This window comes from Fundulus heteroclitus, unplaced genomic scaffold (genome assembly GCF_011125445.2).
Source record: "Fundulus heteroclitus isolate FHET01 unplaced genomic scaffold, MU-UCD_Fhet_4.1 scaffold_43, whole genome shotgun sequence".
Lineage (NCBI taxonomy): Eukaryota > Metazoa > Chordata > Actinopteri > Cyprinodontiformes > Fundulidae > Fundulus > Fundulus heteroclitus.
The window spans coordinates 683,441-702,164 of NW_023396846.1; the positions used below are offsets into that span (position 1 = coordinate 683,441).

General features: G+C 41.9%; 1 protein-coding gene and 1 long non-coding RNA gene across 2 annotated transcripts in view; both read right to left on the reverse strand.

Moving 5' to 3' along the window:
- The window catches only part of LOC105923049 (NACHT, LRR and PYD domains-containing protein 3-like), a 70,602-nt gene that overhangs the window by 4,730 nt on the left and 47,148 nt on the right, over window positions 1–18,724 (reverse strand). The gene's annotated exons all lie outside the window — the stretch shown is intronic.
- Window positions 17,652–18,724, reverse strand: part of LOC118560479 — a 30,685-nt gene continuing 29,612 nt past the window's right edge. Inside the window, exon 3 of the long non-coding RNA XR_004929385.1 lies at window positions 17,652–17,790. This is a non-coding gene — a long non-coding RNA (uncharacterized LOC118560479). The remainder of the gene's footprint in view (window positions 17,791–18,724) is intronic.

The following is an 18,724-nucleotide window of genomic DNA, read 5'->3' on the forward strand; positions in this document are numbered from 1 at the left end:
CGACACACTCAGAAAGAATGCTCACTGTTGCGAAGCCCACTTATTTTATACAACTTTGGTCTTATTTTTTCTAAAATTGCTTGTAAATTTCATGAGTTGTGGGTTGCAGGGTTTTTTTTGGGTTTGTTTCATTAAGTGAAGTCGATTGTTTGGGCACTATACTAAGTGATGCCAAAGTATCCCTCCGCCTCATAACGCACTGCACCTCATCTTGACAGGAGCAGAGAGTAAACTCAGAAAGAGCCGCTCTGCCCATATTTCCTGCAGTTTACAGTTACAATAACTGATGATAACTGCTGAAAGTAGATTATGCGGTGCAGATTACCATTTTGAGCAGAGATTGATTCTAAAGATGAGTTTTATACTCATAAAATTGCAGAACCCAACCTATAAACCGTACTTTAATGCTTATTTGTTGTTTTTTATGTCTATAAAATGTAAAGTTAGTATTAATTTAAATTTAAATGCTTAATACCATGTCTATCTTAGTTTAAGGGGTTAAAAAATATTTTGGCATGAAAACAGATATTTATTTACAAGGGGACAGCTGGGCATTGGGACTTGCTCTACAGCCAATACCGCACAATGACGTAAAAAACTGGGAGGTGGCAGTACTGTTCTTCACCAAGATGGCTGCCTCCATAAAAGGACCTTCAAATGAAAATGACTCATAATTAAAAAAGCTTATTATTTATTGAACTGTATGTCATAATTTTATATTTAAAGTACTGTCAGCAGTTTGAATTCTGATTTTGACCAGACTTTTCCTTTAAACTCATACGTGTCAACAGGACTTTGGTAGAGAGTGGAAAAAAGAGAGGAGGGGGGTTTGCCGTATTTGTGAGTGAGAGATGGTGCAGCGCGGCTCATGTTGATGTGAAGCGGCAGATATGCTGCTCAGATGCTAATGCTAAGGACACCTACAACTCCGCGCCCCTCCCCCCTCGGACATTCAGATCACAACCTTGTCTACCTGCTCCCCCATTACATTCCACTGGTGAGGAAGACAATAACGCAGAAGAGGTCAGTGAAAGTTTGGTCAAATGAGGCCACTGAGAAATGGGGGATTGTTTCAGAACTTCAGACTGAAGCATGTTCCAAAGCTCTCATGGTGATGACCAAAGCTCTCAACTCTCACGCATTGACCGTGTGACACACGAATTTCACTAACTTCACACGCTCACACGCAACACATGGCATTTCACACGCAAACATGGCATTTCTCAAGCATTAAAATCACAAAGCCCATCTGGGCTGCGGACGACAAAACTTTGCCTGCTGCTGAGCTGTTTCGGCTTCTTTCACAACTTGTGGCCATCAGTAATTCCTGCTGCAGTTCGTGTTAACAGAGCAGCAGGAAGAGTGATCAGAATTATGAATAATTTTAGTCTTAACCAGTGGTGAAAGTGAGCCGGTGTTATGCTCAGAAGTGCATGCCTGCCAAGATATGCATCCCCTGTCGCGGGAGCGCGCCTCGCTCTGTACAAATGAATATCGACGGAAAACGAATTAAAATACGACCAACGGAGCGACTTGTTCTTATATTCATTATATAAAAACGTTTAAATGTACTTATAGAGTGAAAAAAAACTGTGTGTATTTGGCAGATTCGTTTACAAAAGTACGGGTGTTATGAATAACATTAAATCCAAAGTTTTTATCCGAGGTACAGCTGATTTATTTGTCATACCTCTCAACTTTTGACGACAGTTGAGAGTGAGATTGTGGTCCGACGGGGGGGATGGGGGGGTGGGGGGTGGTGTTGGTCAATTCAAGACGGTCACTATTTTAAGCGCACTATCTTACTTTCTTACTTCACATGATTTGATAAAGATGGAAAGTAATGGCTACAGTTTGCTTTCAGAAATTATTAGGCAATTTGAATTATTTCAAACTAATAAAACATGACGACTTACCATTTAATTCGCACGCAACACGGACCGTAGAAGTGTTTCACTTTGGATGAGGGAAACTTGTTTGCGTGGCGGCGGTCCTTGCAGCTGTGTTCCCTCTACTACTGGACCACTGAGCAATATAATACACTGGAGTGCTGATTTTGCCGAAAAACTGAAGTCACTGGATGCCATCTTGCTACTCCCTACTCTCACAGAATCCCATAGGATTTGGTTGCAACAACAAGCAGTTTTCTGGCAAAGTGAAAACGTTTCACAGGTAATTTTACAGTCAGTGGATGTACTAACACTATCAACTACTAGGAAATTAGGGGCTGAAATATTTTACATGTTATTCATATTAAATATATATATATGTATATATAAGTATGTGTATATGTATATATGTATATATATGTATACACATATGTAAATATATGTTTTTGTATATTGTTATTTATATATTTATAAATGTTAAACATATATATTTAAATGAATAAAATGCAAAATATTTCAGCATATGACTTTCTTAGTACTTGATATTTTTAGAACATAACATAAAAGTATATGGCATTTGACATTTTAAAAGTTTTAAGCCCCCCCTGAACATGAGAAAATCCTCGTTATTCGATGCTGTAGCGCACATATTCCCTAGTTACTTGGGGAAAATAGGGAGTACCAATATGGCGGCTGGTGGCTTCAAAGCGACTCGTTCAAACAGACGGTGATTAGCACTCCAGTGTATAATATAGCTCAGTGTACTGGACGTGCGGAAACCATTGTACCGCAAATTGGTTCCGCCATGACGCGAAGCATCCGTACGTGTGCGTTTCAAGAGTGAGATTTTGATTGTAAGATTGAGATTTTCAAAGTAATGCGTGTGAGCGTGTGCAATTGATGAAATGTGTGTGTCACACGGTCAATGCGTGAGAGTTGAGAGCTATGTATTTGTTGTGGTCTCTTGTCATTCACACACAACAATAAACCGTGAGAGCCGACGTGAGTTTTGAAACTGAAAAGCTTTTTCTTAAGCGGAAGATCAAACGTGCAGACACAGCGTTCATAGACCAGTGTGATGCATTCGTGAGCGTCAGAAAGCTATGGTGCATTCAGGAGCATGGGACATTTCAAACTTACAAGGAAAGAGGCATAAAACGGAATAGAACTTAACTCATACAATAATCTATTTATCCAGAAACAGTGTGGGCTTTCTGACAATACTGAATGCTCTATAATTGTATTTCTGTTATGTTTTGATTCGGCACATCTGCTAGCTTTTTATTCTAAAAAATCTATAATATTACAGCAGCAAATTATCAAAGTTTTTCAAAAGCCTGTTTAAAAGCTCCAAATGGGTCTTCAGATCATAGAGCGACAATTGCACTGTCATTGTTTTACAGGGCAGAATTTGCATTTGCTGACCCTTGTCCTTTAATTACAGATGGATATACAGGAATACAGTCATACACGTGTCAACTCCTCTGAGATAGCAGGGGATGCGTTTTCTGGCAATGGGGCTGCCAAAAAACGCATCCCCCTATGTTTTTAATCTAAAAATTGTCCCACACACCTGAAATTCACACTAGTAGTTCAGAACACATGTGTAAACACGTAGAAAATGTTACATCAACTACAAGTGTATATTTCTATGAAACAGCAAGGGATGCGTTTTTTGGCAACGGGCTGGTTATAAACTGTAACAGTCTAGAAGTGCATTGAGCTGAAAAGAGGGAGACATCAGCAGCTGGATCGTGCGTAAAGACGCAGCGGGAACCTCTTTGTGCTTTAGTGTTGCTGCTGAGGGGAAAATGTTGACCATAAAGACTTGATGAAACTCAGCCTGATTCACCAATCAGGTTATAGATCTACAATGATAAACAAACCCATAGATTAATGTGTAACAGTGTAATAATTCGGTGAATAACTTAAAACTGCTTAAATTTATTCAGTATTATTTGAACAATTGTGTTTTTATTATTATATTTTACTCTATGTCTGCTAGTCAACTACAGACATAGGTCTGTAGTTGACTAGCTGATCTTGATCAAGAGAAGGTTTCTTAAGTAAAGGTTTAATAACAGCTACTTTAAAAACCTGTGGTACATATCCATTTACTAAGGATAGATTAATCATGTCTAAAATAGGACCACTGATCAAAGGGAATACCTCCTTAAACAACTTGGTTGGGATTGGGTCTAACATACAGGTAGAAGGTTTAGATGAAGCTAAGATTTAAGATAGCTCAGAAAGCTCTACTGCTTCTAAACAGTTCAAACATTGTGTAGGTTCTAAAGATTCCTCCAATGCTGCCTCACTTACTGAGGATGAGGTAATTATGTTTGGGAGGATGCCAATTATTTTATTTTTAATTGCATCAATTTTATTTATGAAGAATCCCATAAAATCGTTACTACTGAGAGCTAAGGGAATGGATGGATCAACAGAGCTGCGGCTCTGGGTAAGTTTGGCAACTGTACTAAAGAGAAATCTAGGATTATTTGTATTCTCTTCAATTAATGATGAAAAATATGTCATTTTTTCTGCTGATTTAAGCTCGCCTGAAGTATGGAAGCATTTAAGTTTGCAGATAATGAGATAGTATTTAGTAACATTGCTTAAGTGAGGGCTTTTTAAATGTCAGGAAATATTAACACAGGAAAGCTAAATTGTTGTGGCGGCAGTGCCCAGCTATAGTCCAACACTTAGCCCTCTAGGCTGCAATTTATCACTCATATTTACATTTGTTATCATTGATTTTTTTTAATTAAAGATGAGTTTTACAAGTTTGTGTGTGTATCAGGCAAATTAATCCAGTGTCACTATAACCCTTAGACTCAAAAAATGTGGTGACCCATGTTACCAACCTTTTTGGCAGGAGTACACTTGAGTTTAAATGTTTTATTCAGTATCACTACAGTAGTGTTGTGAAGTAGCTGATAAATAAGATCAGATGCAGTGTCTAGTCAGTAACTGTTATCCAACAAGGATATCATTTAAATTTAAATAATAATTTTATTGTGGTTTGACTGCTTTATTTTTTAACCCTACATAACACAAAATTAATGTCATTCAGCTGTGAGGATGGAGAGATAGAAGATGAGAGAAGAAAAATAAGGACAGAAAGGGGAATGCGACAGGTTGGTCTAATATTAGGTGGAAGTGAGGGAACAGCTACTTCATTCCAAGCAATAATGTTTAAACATTATGTTTTGAGACTGTATTAAAATCTATAATTTTTTACAAACAATTTATACTTCTTTTTTGACCACATGACTTAGTGGAGAACACCACAGACAAGGTGTGAAGGAAACAGACATGAGATCAGTGATAGAAGGAACAAGTGATTACATCAGATAGGAATAATTACATTAGGGAGGAAACAAAAACCTATATACCATGATGGTTTGAATTTCTGATAACCATAATTCATTGTGTTCTTTTTTGAGAAAGTTTGTACAGGTAGACATGGTGAGTCAATCACCACAAAGGAGAATGTGGAACAGACTGACATAGTGGGTGCACTCACCCACCAATTATTTTTTAGATTCAATATCAGAATGTTTTTGGGTAAAATATCTGCCCAAATCAAAGCCTCTATGTACTTTGCAGTGGAACTGGACTGCATACCTGATATTTAAAAGCAAGAGCAGGCCTCAGTCATCTTTCAATATATTGATACAGATGAGAAGAAAAAAGTCACCAAGTCTTTTGTGGGTTTCACTGCTGTGAAGGACACAACTGGAAACGGCCTCGCACATAGACTAACAGGGATACTGGATAATCTGGGGTTGGATTTGGCTAATTGTAGAGGGCAAAGTTACGACAATGGCTCTAATATGAAGGGAATAAGCAAGATAGCCGTTGAAATGGATCCTTCTCCTGAATTTAAAGAGAAACGACTTAGGAAGCAAAAGAAGTTCCCAGAAAAGGAACCCACAAGGCATTTCAGTTGCATGGTTTTCAATATTATTGTTGACATACTCCTATAAGAGCTGTCTGAGAGGTTTTCTAATTTTCAATTTGTGTGTGAGAAATTTAAATTCATCACTAAAATGGAGCACATGACAAAAGCTGAGCTGGAGGAGTCAGTGACCACATATGCCCTGACCACCTGTGATGTTTCAGTAGATATTATTCAAGAAATATACCCATGCAAGCCGTCTACTGAAGGGTTACAAGGCTCTAGAAAAGTGAAATTTCCTCATTCAAGAGAACCGTGATTTGGTATTTCCAAATTTGACAGTGGCCCTTAGAATATTTTTAACCATGCCTCTGACAGTTGCATCTGCAGAGAGATCTTTTTGCAAGCTGAAGCTCATCAAAACATACCTTTGTTCAAATATGAGCAACGATTGCTTGTCCCAGTTAGGAGTGAGTGGAGACAGTGTTGCACGGTCTATTTCATCTGATGCTATACTTGACAAATGGCCACGTGCAAAATAACGTGGCCATTTTAAACTCTGAAATGGTGTCCAGGCTGTTAACATTTCATATTTCGGCTACAGAAAATGTTGAGCACTGAGTGCCACTACTGTTATACATTTGTACTTTATTAATCTTCTTATTTGCTTATGATTTAAATAATCGCCTGATATAATATGCAACATAAAACAAATTATATAATATGACTACTGTATTTGTAAGTGCATGACAAAAGGAGGAAAGCTGTATGAGCCAGGTGGTGGTGGCGGTGGGGGCACTGATAACATCTTTATTGCAGACGTTTGAAGGGCTCCGTTTCCGGCCCCTATCTCAGTCCTGGACCATGCTTAAAGACACTACAGAAGACTAAAGACAGAGGGGGACTTGACCCACCTAATTTTTATAACTACTACTAAGCAAATAGGCTACAATACATCTATAAATGAATAAAACATAATCCTTTAGAAGAGCCCTGGATAGACAGAGAACAGAAAATATGCAATAATATCATGATTTCAGATTTGCCGTTTATTAGCTCAAATATAAAACGGCATGCATACTTTAAAGATGTAAACATCAGCTCTTCTCTGACAGCATGGTGGGAGTTCCTTAGAATGACAGTCATCCCTTATCCCATGCAGTCGTACACCAATCTGGAATAACCCTGACATCCTACAAAATAATATGATAAAATTTGCAGACTGGAAGAATAAAGGTATGGAATATCTGGAACATTTATTCGATGGAACTGAGTTGATCACATTTGATAGATTAAACATACAATATGGTATTAATAAAAATAAATTATTAGAATATCAACAAATTAAATCTATAATTAGAAATAAATATAAGCATATTAAAGATGGGTTACAAATTCCAATAAATATATTGGAGTTTCTGTATTTAAGCCCCCCAAAACTACTGTCCAAAATATACAGGACACTGACTAAATTAGACTATTTTATATGTCTTCCTATTATGAAATGGGAAGAGGATTTATCAGTCAGCTTTGAACAAAACGTCTGGGCTCAGATATGTCTGAAAACTTTCAAAACTTTCAAAAATAACTAGAAATCCAAATGTACAACTATTACAATACAAAATTCTTCAAAGTACACTACACAGGTCAAAGATTATTCAGGATGGGTTTTGCACAATCCAATATCTGTCCACAATGCACAGGCAATCATCCTGATAATTATATTCATGTGTTATGGTTATGCACACCAGTCCAGAGGTTCTGGGCATAGATATGTAAGGGCTTGTCAGATTTGTAAAATTTCACCTTCCCCATCAGTTTGCTTGCTTGGTAACTTCGAGGAAAGCTTTTATCGCAAATAAAACTATCCTCTTGAATTGGAAAAGCAAAAACAGAGCCCAGCGCTCTGTGTCTGGCACCCTATCTTGTTCTTGGTCTATGTCATCTCTTGATTCATGTTCCATCCTGGGAGCAGGATCTACGTGGTTCGGGCTGGCAAGTTTACAAGAGGGGTTTAATTTATTTATTTGTTTAATGGATTAATTAACTAGTTAATTAATTAGTTTATGAATTTATTTATTATTATTTTTGTTTGGGTCGGTGGGTGGGTTGTGGGTGTTGGTGTTGTTCCTTGTGTGTGGTTGGCTCACAGGGCTGCCTGTCCCTGGCCCTGGGTGGTGCAGCTGGCGGGGCCCCCCTCTCTGGGTGAGTTTTCGGGGAACGGAAGTGCCTATAGGAGTCAGTAGGTGAGCTGACTCCTTTATAAATTGTCATATTAATAAAACATTTATTTCACTTAGAATTATTTTTTTAAATAATATTAATTATTTTTCAGGCATTATTATTTAATTCCAGCAGATGTTATATCAAAATGTAATTTGTTAGAATGTCATCTTTTGTGGGTTAGACTGTGGGTTTAGTCTGTGTTCCTCCCCCATATTTACAGAGGGAAATGCAACATTTAAAGATAGAATTCTTTACATTTTAATGACAATGTGGATTTTGACACTGTTTCCTCCAGAGATCTGTGCCATTTTGTCTCGTCAAGTTAGCTGCCTGGTCCTGCTCTCGCTTGGTCTGTTTGTTTTCCTGTCGTTTTTTTTTTTTTTTTGGTTGGACAGTCCTTTTTGGTTTTTGGCCAATTGTTTAGTTTTTGTTAATAAAAATCCTTTTTTCAACCTCTGCTGGTCCATCTGAATTCATTATTGGTCTTTTTCTAAGCATATAATGTGGCTATGTACCTCTAATTGAGTACTTTTAACATGCTTTTCCCATTTAAGTTCTCACATGACCTAAGATCTCGTTATTACTCGAGTACTGTAATAAAACAAGATGGCGAAAGCATTGAAAGCACTACCATCAAACTTGAGGGCAGATGTCTGAAAATATTTTGGATTTTAAAAATACAAAACCAGCATTGAACTGGATAAGAGCCAAAGGAATGCAAGATTTGCTAAGTGGAACTCAAACATTGCGGAAACACAACAATCGTTTAAAACATACTACCCGCGAATGCTATCTGCCACAAAGCAAACGCAGCTTGAGAAGGCATGTGTGTACGTCATTAGCAAACTCTCTGTAAGCCCAAAAAAAAATTAAGGCTGTCACTACATTTATCTTCAAGGACATCCAACCATTGAGCATATTTGAAATGATGATTTCAATGGCTTTATGAAGACTCTGGAAACACGCTACGTTTTACCCACACAAAAGCAATTAAGTGAAGCGACAATCCCATTTATGTACATATATATGTAAAACATGGCATTGCAACATCACATAAAGCAGTGAGTCACCCTTACCTCTGACTGTTGGGCATCAAGGGCAACACAATAAAACTTGACCATCACTGCTCACTACATCGAAAACAAGTGGAATCTTGTATGTCATGTCCTACATCAAACAAGCCTCACTGCAAGTCATTTACATAAAGTATTATTTGAAGCATGGGAGTTGACAGATAAAGAGCCAGCCATTGTAACGGACAATGGTCCAAATATTGTTTGTGTAGTGGAAGTTATGGACCTGTCGCACATATTCTCAATTTAGCTTCACAAGCAGCACTCATTGTTCCCAGCTGGGCACGCTTGCTTGGTAGAGTTAGGCACATAGCATAATTATTTTCATTGCAGAACCACAGCAAGCCACAAGCTTAAAAAGAAGCAAAGATTACTTAGCCTACCACCATGTAAGCTTGTTAGTTACGTGGTGTCACCTCAGTAGAGCTGTTCCACCTTGTCACCACTTTTTTTGTGAAAAAGCTACTTATTGCCCCCTCTGAGGCTCAGCGTGTGGTAACACTTGTGGATTAGTGGATAACCCTCCCATAGACCTTACAGAGGACCCAGGCACTGAGATGGATATGACCGTGGCTCCAGATCATGACCATTGTGTCTCTGTTTCGATGGGACAAATTGCCAAGCAGTAGGTAAAAGAAAAAAATCATTGAACAGATTTGAGTCCAGTTTAAAGAGCTAAGAACCACTTTGTAGCGGATTGCAGGCTCAGATGATGACATATGCTTTTACACCAGGTATATTTGTGCAATTTTTCTAAGTAATTATTAAAACGTAGTTTTGCAAGATTAGTGATGTGTAAGTGAAGCACTTCAGAGTAAAAGTTAACCTGGCATGTTATTAGCATCATCTGTCGCCGTCTGCAGCTAAGAACAGCTTCCAGTTTGTCCTTCAGTCACTGTATGGACAGCTAATAAAACTATACAGTGCATTGCTGAAATGTAGTTGCAAGGTGTGCTGTTGAGGCTTTTTGCATAGAAAACTGGCACGGAAGTAGGGCAGCCACTCCATTATTTACATTAGCTTTACCCTTCATCTGTTTTACTTCATATTGGCAAATCGGTGCTGATATTGAATTTATGAAAGTCTTGGAGGCAGCATGTGTAAAAAAGTACCATTGTTTCTTTACCAGGGAGACGGGGACCAGAAGTACTGGTAGTTATAATATTCAAAGTGGAAGTAGCGTCAAACCATTCAATGCAACGAGTCAAAAGCAGAGCCTTTTCAAATATTTTTTGTTCAATGTCTTTTTGTCAATACAGTGACAGTCTTACCAAGATTAGACACAATAAGGAGGAGTTCAGAAGGAAAATATTACAGAAACAAAATAGAATTTTGATATTCACTTTTCATAGGAATTTATGTTTCTTTTACATGTACCAAAAACCTGATTTATTGCACTATAAGACTCATACAGATAATTCTAAATTCCTGGTTGTTTGCTGTTACTTACTATTGTTTATTCATTTGTATGGTTGTGTCTCTTATGATACAGTTAGATATGTTTTGCTCCCACTTACATGTGCAGAAAACCTTTGTGAAACAATCAAATGAATTAAAGTAGATGTCTTGAGTTTAGAGTCTTTTGTAGCCAGTTTACTTACACAGTCCATAATGTGGTTTGAATTTATTCAAATTATTGTATTTTTGTTTTGTAATGTCGGACTTCGTAATTTTCTCTGGTCCCCTGCCTGATCTGACCAGTGATGACATGTTTAGCCGCATGTCATCATTTAACCACTGGTTGTCTAGGTGGTGTCCTGAAAACGACATGGGCTACATTGATAACTGGCGAACTTTCTGGAGAAAACCTGGTCTGATCCGGAGAGACGGCATCCATCCCACTTTGGGTGGTGCAGCTCTTCTTTCAAGGAATCTGGCCGGATTTATTAGTTCTCCTAAATGCTGACAATCCAGGGTCCAGACCAGGAAGCAGAGCCGTAGTTGAACACACCGCAGCTTCTGTACTGTTACCCACCCATTACCCTATTGAGACGGTGTCTTTCCCACGGCCAAACAGACATCTTTAACACCTCGCTGGACCAAGCCACAGTGCCTGCATGCTTTAAGTCTGCCTCCATCATTCCGGTGCCGAAGAAAACCCCAAGTCACCTGTTTCAACGACTACCGACCTGTTGCACTCCCATCATGATGAAGTGCTTTGAAAGGTTGGTAAAAGAACAAATCATCTCCATTCTCCCCCCAACACTCAACCCATTCCAGTTTGCCTACCGGCGGAACAGCTCCACTGAGGATGCCATCTCCTCCGCTCTTCATCTGAGCCTGGCACACCTGGAGGAGAAGAACACGCACGTGCGGATGCTGTTCCTGGACTTCAGTTTAGCCTTTGACACCATCATCCCACAGCCCCTGGTGGGAAAACTGGAACATCTGGGCTTCAGCACACCTCTTCGTAACTGGCTGCTAGACTTTCTCACCAACAGAGCTCAGTCAGTCCGGGTCGGACAGAACACCTCTGATGTCACCACCCTCAGCACGGGCTCCCCTCAGGGCTGCGTCCTGAGCCCCCTGCTGTTCACCCTGATGACTCACAACTGCATCCCCAAGTTTCACCACCAATCACATCGTGAAGTTTGCAGACGACACAAAGGTGGTGGGCCTGATTAGAGACGACAACGACCAGGACTACAGAGAGGAGGTGGAGCAGCTGATGGGCTGGTGCAGAGAAAACAGCCTGATCCTGAACGTGGAGAAGACGAAGGAGATCATCGTCGACTTCAGGAAGAACCGGCCTCACCATGCTCAACTGCTCATCAACAGCTCAGCTGTGGAGGCGGTCAGCAGCACCAAGTTCCTGGGGGTGCACATCACAGACAACCTCACCTCATCTGTGAACACCATGTCACTGGTGAAGAGGGCACAGAAGCGACTTTACTTCGTGCAGAGGATGAGTAGAGCCCACCTGCCCCTGCCCATCCTCACGACTTTCTACAGAAGCACCATAGAGAGCATTCTGACCATCTGTCTCTCTGTGTGGAGTGGAGTCTGCAGCGCCTCCGACTGGAAGAACGTGAGGAGAGTGGTGAGGACAGCAGAAGGGATCATCGGGGCTCCTCTTCCCTCTATTAAGGACATTTCATCTCAGCGCTGCATGTCCAGAGCCCGTAACATCATCAGCGACCCCTCACACCCCCACCATGGACTATTCTCCCTGCTGCCCTCAGGGAAGAGGTTCCGCAGCATCCGCTGCTAGTCCACCAGGTTCTGCAAAAGCTTTTTCCCTGCTGCCATCAGACTGTTAAACCGCTGATGCTATAAACTGGACTCTGTACCACATTCGCATATTTGCACATTTGCATCATTGCATCCTTATCTAGCATTACAAATGCTGGTTCCTAAAGTCTCAAAAACCAGAATGGGAAGCAGATCCTTTAGCTATCAGGCTCCTCTCCTGTGGAACCAACTCCCAGTTTTGGTCCGTAAGGCAGACACCCTGTCTACTTTTAAGACTAATCTTATAACTTTTCTTTTTGACAAAGCTTATAGTTAAAGTGGTTCATGTTACCCTGAGCTACCTCTATAGTTATGCTGCTATAGGCTTAGGCTACTGGAGGACATCAGGGCCTATATTTTTCACTCTACCAAGTTCTAGTGTTTTCTAGTCTATGGTTCTCCAGTTTTGCATTGCATTGCATTGAAATTACTTGTCATTTCAGCTTTTAACTTTTTGTTTCCTCTCTTTTTTCTTCATAGTAGTTACACCTGGTCTGGCGTTCTGTTAACTGTGACATCATCCAGGGAAGAAAGATCAACCGCTACTACCATCTAATATAGAACAGATTACTGGATCAATGCGTGCCTCTGTGCTTTTTTGTCTGTCTTGTTGTGTCTCTGCTCTGTCTTCTGTAACCCCCAGTTGGTCGAGGCAGATGACCGTTCATACTGAGCCCGGTTCTGCTAGAGGTTTTCCTTCCCGCTAATGGGGAGTTTTTCTTTCCACTGTCGCTTCAGGCTTGCTCAGTATGAGGGATTGCTGCAAAGCCATGGACAATGCAGACGAGTCTCCCTGTGGCTCTACGCTTCTTCAGGAGTGAATGCTGCTTGTCAAGACTTTGATGCAATCAACTGGTTCCCTTATATAGGAAAGTTTTTCACCAATCTGTATAATATGATTGATTTTGATGATTGTCATCTCAAGGAACTTTGTAAAGTTCCTTGAGATGACATGTTTCATGAATTGGCGCTATATAAATAAAATTGAATTAAACTGAATTGTTCATAGAAGGTAAAAATTCCTTTACTGTTCTGCAATGCGGAAATTTAGATATGACAGTGGCAAACACAGTTTGCCACTGTTAGTTACCCACAATTATTAGCAATTAAAAAGAAGAAAACAAGAAAAGAACAAACTGAGAGTAAAAGAAAAAAGTAAATACCAGAGTAAATAAATATTGTACAGTGGAAATGTTTTTAACAGTGGAAAAGACTTCAGCCAATTTACATTGCATATAACATTACAATATGCAACGTGCACATTAGTGCAGCGTCATTCCGAAGTAGCAAAGGCATATGCAAGTTACGTTAGCATTTGGATAGAGTCTAAATTATTAAAGCATTTCTGACTCTGATTCTGATTTCTGAAAAGGTTATTAATCAGATCAGTTCCTGTGCAACCATTAGCATGATGTTAACAGTTTTAGCGGCGCACCCCCTTCAGTGTCCCTACCAGTTTGGCGCAATGTTATTAATCAGAGAAATAAAAACATTTACAGCAGTTACATTCAGCAGGTAGACACGCTCATGGCAACACATTAGCTCCCCTGCAGCCCCACCGCAGGTTTGTCCCTGTCTGAATATGGGCTAAAACCGCATCTTTAAAAAGAACTGCATTTACCACTAATGCCCCCCCCCCCCCCCCCCAGCAGAAGCGGAGGTTGCAGCGAGGGAAGGGAGTGTGGGGGTGGGCGGGTTACCTGACTCTGCCAGATAGATTTGCTCCGCATATCCATCTGGAAACCTTCCGTTGAAGTAATTTTGGGAAGGGGCGAAAATACTGGTTAGCTGATTGGCCTATTTTGGTTATAGACGGGCCAAATAAACCAATCAGATTCGTCGTCGCTCTGTTACGAGCGACGACGAAAACACAACCACAAGCCGAGCTACTCTTGCTGCTGCAGGTAAAGGCTCGTTAGCTCAGCTGAGAAATACTCTGTAATTCCGATAAAACTTGCTCGATTGCCACGCTAACGCTAGTTTCATCGGCTGAAGCCGCCATGTTCTTTAGTCTGAACTGTTGCGCTTCCCGTTGCGTCACACCTCAACCCGCCTCAAAGCCAACGCTGATTGGACGTTCGTTTGGTGAACGGCTCCAAATTTTCTTTAACGGAGAGTAGCCAGACTGATCTGCGAGTGAAACCTTGAAAGCTCGCGAGATCAGGATGGTCTCACGAGGCTAGTGGGCGGGGGGAGTCATGAGCGTCAGTGCTGGTTGAGGTTCAGAGTCAAGGCACCATGAGCAGCGTTGTTTGTAGGTGCTGCACGATCGAAAGGGAGACTGCGTCGCTCAGTTTAATCTTGTAAATAAAACTTTCGGCCCAAATTCAATATTCCCTTTACCCCCTTTGGTAATAGGTGTCAGGATGCAATTCTGCCTGCTGCACCCTGAACCTTTCCAGCACCTTCAATCTTCCACCCAGCTCTGTCTCCATCCACTAATCACCCACACCTGTTCAGGCTTCAATCTGCACGAACTCTTTCCACCTGCCAGCCTCTCTATAAAAGCCTCCCTTGGTCAGCTCTTCCCCGCTGGTCTGTCTAAATTGTCTGATGCCCTCAGTCAGAGATACTCCCACATCTGGCTGAGCATCAACTCTCCCTAGTCTTGCACCCAGAGATTTCCCACGTCTGGCTGGCATAGTTTCTCCATGCCTGCGCCTGTCAGCTGCTGATCACTCTGCTGCTCCAGCGTTTCTGTACTCCCGGTGATCCCTCGACTCTGCTGCTGGCTATCTCTGCTGCAATCCTGGTCCTACTAAAGCCCCTGCGCCCAAAGAACTCTCTCTGCTGCACTCCTGGTCCAACTGCAGCCTCTGCGTTCTGACGACACTCTCTCTGGTGGGCTCCTGGTCTTACTGCAGGCCCGGCGTCCCGAGAACTCTCTCATCTGCTCTGAGGCTACCTGTTCCGGCAGCACAGCACCCGCAGCACTCTAGCGTCTTCCAATCCTTCAGTCACCTGGAGTCATCCAGTGATCCCCATCCATCTTCATCACCTCGCTAAAGACTCTGGTTCTCTCATCTATTATCCAAACACCTCAATAAACTGCCTCTGAACAGACTGTGTGTGTGTGTGTGTGTGTGTGTGTGTGTGTGTGTGTGTGTGTGTGTGTGTGTGTGTGTGTGTGTGTGTGTGTGTGTGTGTGTGTGTGTGTGTGTGTGTGTTCTGGTTACCCGAGACAAATCCTGACAGCACGGACCGGCCAAAGGATGAACCCCGAACAGCCTTTCCACCTCCGTCGCCGTCTCCACTGCTGCTGCTGCACCTGCCGCTGCTGCACCTGCTGCTGCTGCACCTGCCGCTGCTGCACCTGCCGCTGCTGTCTCCACCGCAGCCCTCGCTGCCTTACCGTCAGCAGCAGCCTCCGCTTCGCCACCAGGCGCACACGTCGGGCTCGCCGGTGCAATACCTCACCTCGAGGCTAAGCCTGACGCCTCCGCTGGAACGTCACCTTCCTTTCCCTCGTTAGTCGGCAAGTTGCAGATGCAGAGGGTCCAGCAATCCCTAAGTTCCTGGGTTCTCCAGCGCTCCCTAAGTTCCTGGGTTCTCCAGCACTCCCCAGTTGCTGTTAACCCCCTGGCCCGCCGTCCTTAGCCTCCCTCCGCCTCCCTCCGCCTCCCTCCGCCTCCCTCCGCCCACCTGGGGTGGGTTGTTTTTTGTCGGACAATAGCCCCCCGTCCTGAGCATCCCTCCGCCCACCCTGGGTGGGTTGTTTTAATTTGTTTTACTTGGTTTTTTGAGGCCGCCTGAAAGCCGGCCTTGAGAAGGGGGGTGATGTCAGGATGCAATTCTGCCTGCTGCACCTGCCAGCCTCTTAATAAAAGCCTCCCTTAGTCTGCGCTCCTGGTCTTACTGCAGCCCTGGCATCCCGAGAACTCTTTCATCTGCTCTGAGGCTACCCGGTTCCGGCAGCACAGCACCCGCAGCACTTCAGCATCCTCCAGTCCTTCAGTCACCTCCAGTCCTCCAGCGTTCCTCATCTCCCTGTGGCTCTACGCTTCTTCAGGAGTGAATGCTGCCTGTCAAGACTTTGATGCAATCAACTGGTTCCCTTATATAGGAAAGTTTTTCACCAATCTGTATAATATGATTGATTTTGACTTTGTAAAGTTCCTTGAGATGACATGTTTCATGAATTGGCGCTATATAAATAAAATTGAATTAAATTGAATTGTTCATAGAAGGTAAAAATTCCTTTACTGTTCTGCAATGCGGAAATTTGGATATGACAGTGGCAAACACAAACAGTTTGCACTCCAGCACTCCCCAGTTGCTGTTAACCCCCTGGCCCACCGTCCTTAACCTCCCTCCGCCCACCTGGGGTGGGTTGTTTTTTTGTCGGACAATAGCCCCCCGTCCTGAGCATCCCTCCGCCCACCCTGGGTGGGTTGTTTTAATTTTTTTTACTTGGTTTTTCAAGGCCGCCTGAAAGCCGGCCTTGAGAAGGGGGGTGATGTCAGGATGCAATTCTGCCTGCTGCACCTGCCAGCCTCTTTATAAAAGCCTCCCTTAGTCTGCGCTCCTGGTCTTACTGCAGCCCTGGAATCCTGAGAACTCTTTCATCTGCTCTGAGGCTACCCGGTTCCGGCAGCACAGCACCCGCAGCACTGCAGCATCCTCCAGTCCGTCAGTCACCTCCAGTCCTCCAGCGTTCCTCATCCATCTTTACCACCTCGCTAAAGACTCTGGTTCTCTAGTCTATTAGCCAAACACCTCATTAAACTGCCTCTAAATGGACTCTGTCTGTGTGTGTGTGTGTGTGTGTGTGTGTGTGTGTGTGTGTGTGTGTGTGTGTGTGTGTGTGTGTGTGTGTGTGTGTGTGTGTGTGTGTGTGTGTGTGTGTGTGTGTGTGTTTGGGTTATCCAATAAAATCCTGACAGCACAGATCGGCCATGGGATGAACCACAAACAGCCTGTCCACCTCCGTCGCCGTCTCTGCAGCTGCACCTGCCATTGCTGCTGCTGCACCTGCCACTGCTGCTGCTGTACCTACCAATTCTCAAGTTTCCAATGATACCGACCATGCATTTTTTCAATAAATTCAGCAATGTTTTGACACTTATATGGCATTTTGCATGATTAAAATACTGTTAAACCAAAAGTATTTGTAAAAAAGTAGGGACTTGTTTTATAAACCCTAAAGCCACCTCTTTAGAGATATTTAGAATTGAAAAAATGCCGTGTCATCCCCAACACGGCAGTTGGGGATGAATCCCAGCTGACAAAAAATTATAAGAGGGGTATATGTGGTGGTTACAAATCAAACTTTGTCATAAAGTTTCCTCCATACCTGATAGCTTCCCGTCTCAGGTGTGAATCCTTCAGTCCAGGTGACAGCACCTCAGCTCCTGAGTCTCGTAGATGATCGTTGCTCGGGTCCAACTCTTTCAGATAGGACGGCATGGAGCTCAGAGAAGAGCTAAAAGAAGCACAGTCTTCCTCTGAGACATGACAACCTAACAACCTACAGACACACAAATGAACACATGATGAGGTTTAGACTATGAAGCAGCCAGAGTCTGTACTAAAGGAAAATTTCCCTTGGGACAATAAAGTTCATTATCATCATCATGTTAATATGAGAAAGGCTGTCCAAATTTAAAGGCTCCTAATATATTATTATATGGCCCCTAATGCGGTCGTCTTTTCCCTGGATTTTAAGGATGGCTCCAGCATATCCTTAATGACTAACTATATTAGGTTTTCTGTAACATAAAATTAACTTGTATAAATGTTTTAGGTGATAATTTAGCTGTGGACACCTGAAATATCTGCTCAGTGTATTGATATATATCACAATTTAAATGTAGTCAAATCATACACGAGCGATTTTGGCATGACTATTTCTTAATCAGCAGCTCGCTGCTGTCTGCGGTAATACTGTACATCCTATCAATGTCAGTGATCATGCTCCTATCTCTTTGACCCTAATAAATAAAAAATAACCACACAATACAAAAGCTGGAGACTCAATACATTACTGCTTAAAGATGAAAAATATTTTAAAGAAGTGTGGGCTTCATACTTGATCTACCAGAGACATCAGCATATATCCTCTGGGAAGCAGGCAAAGCAGTGATGAGAGGTAAAATAATTTATTTCTCATCTCATAAAAAGAAGATAGAAAACAATAAGATTCAGGAATTGAAGGAAAAATACGTTTCTACAATCCTCCCATAAAGTTAAAAAATAGAATTAAACAAAGATATTAAAAAGCAAAATAAACTCTTATTACAAAGACTTCGAATAGAACATTTTGAACATGACAATAAGTAAGGAAGCTTTTTTGTGACCCGGAAAGTATAAACAACACCTTTCGAGATTTTTACAAATATTTATATTATTTAATGTAAACAGGATTAGATCGTAGCTTTATAAGCGGAGGAGAAAAGGAAGTC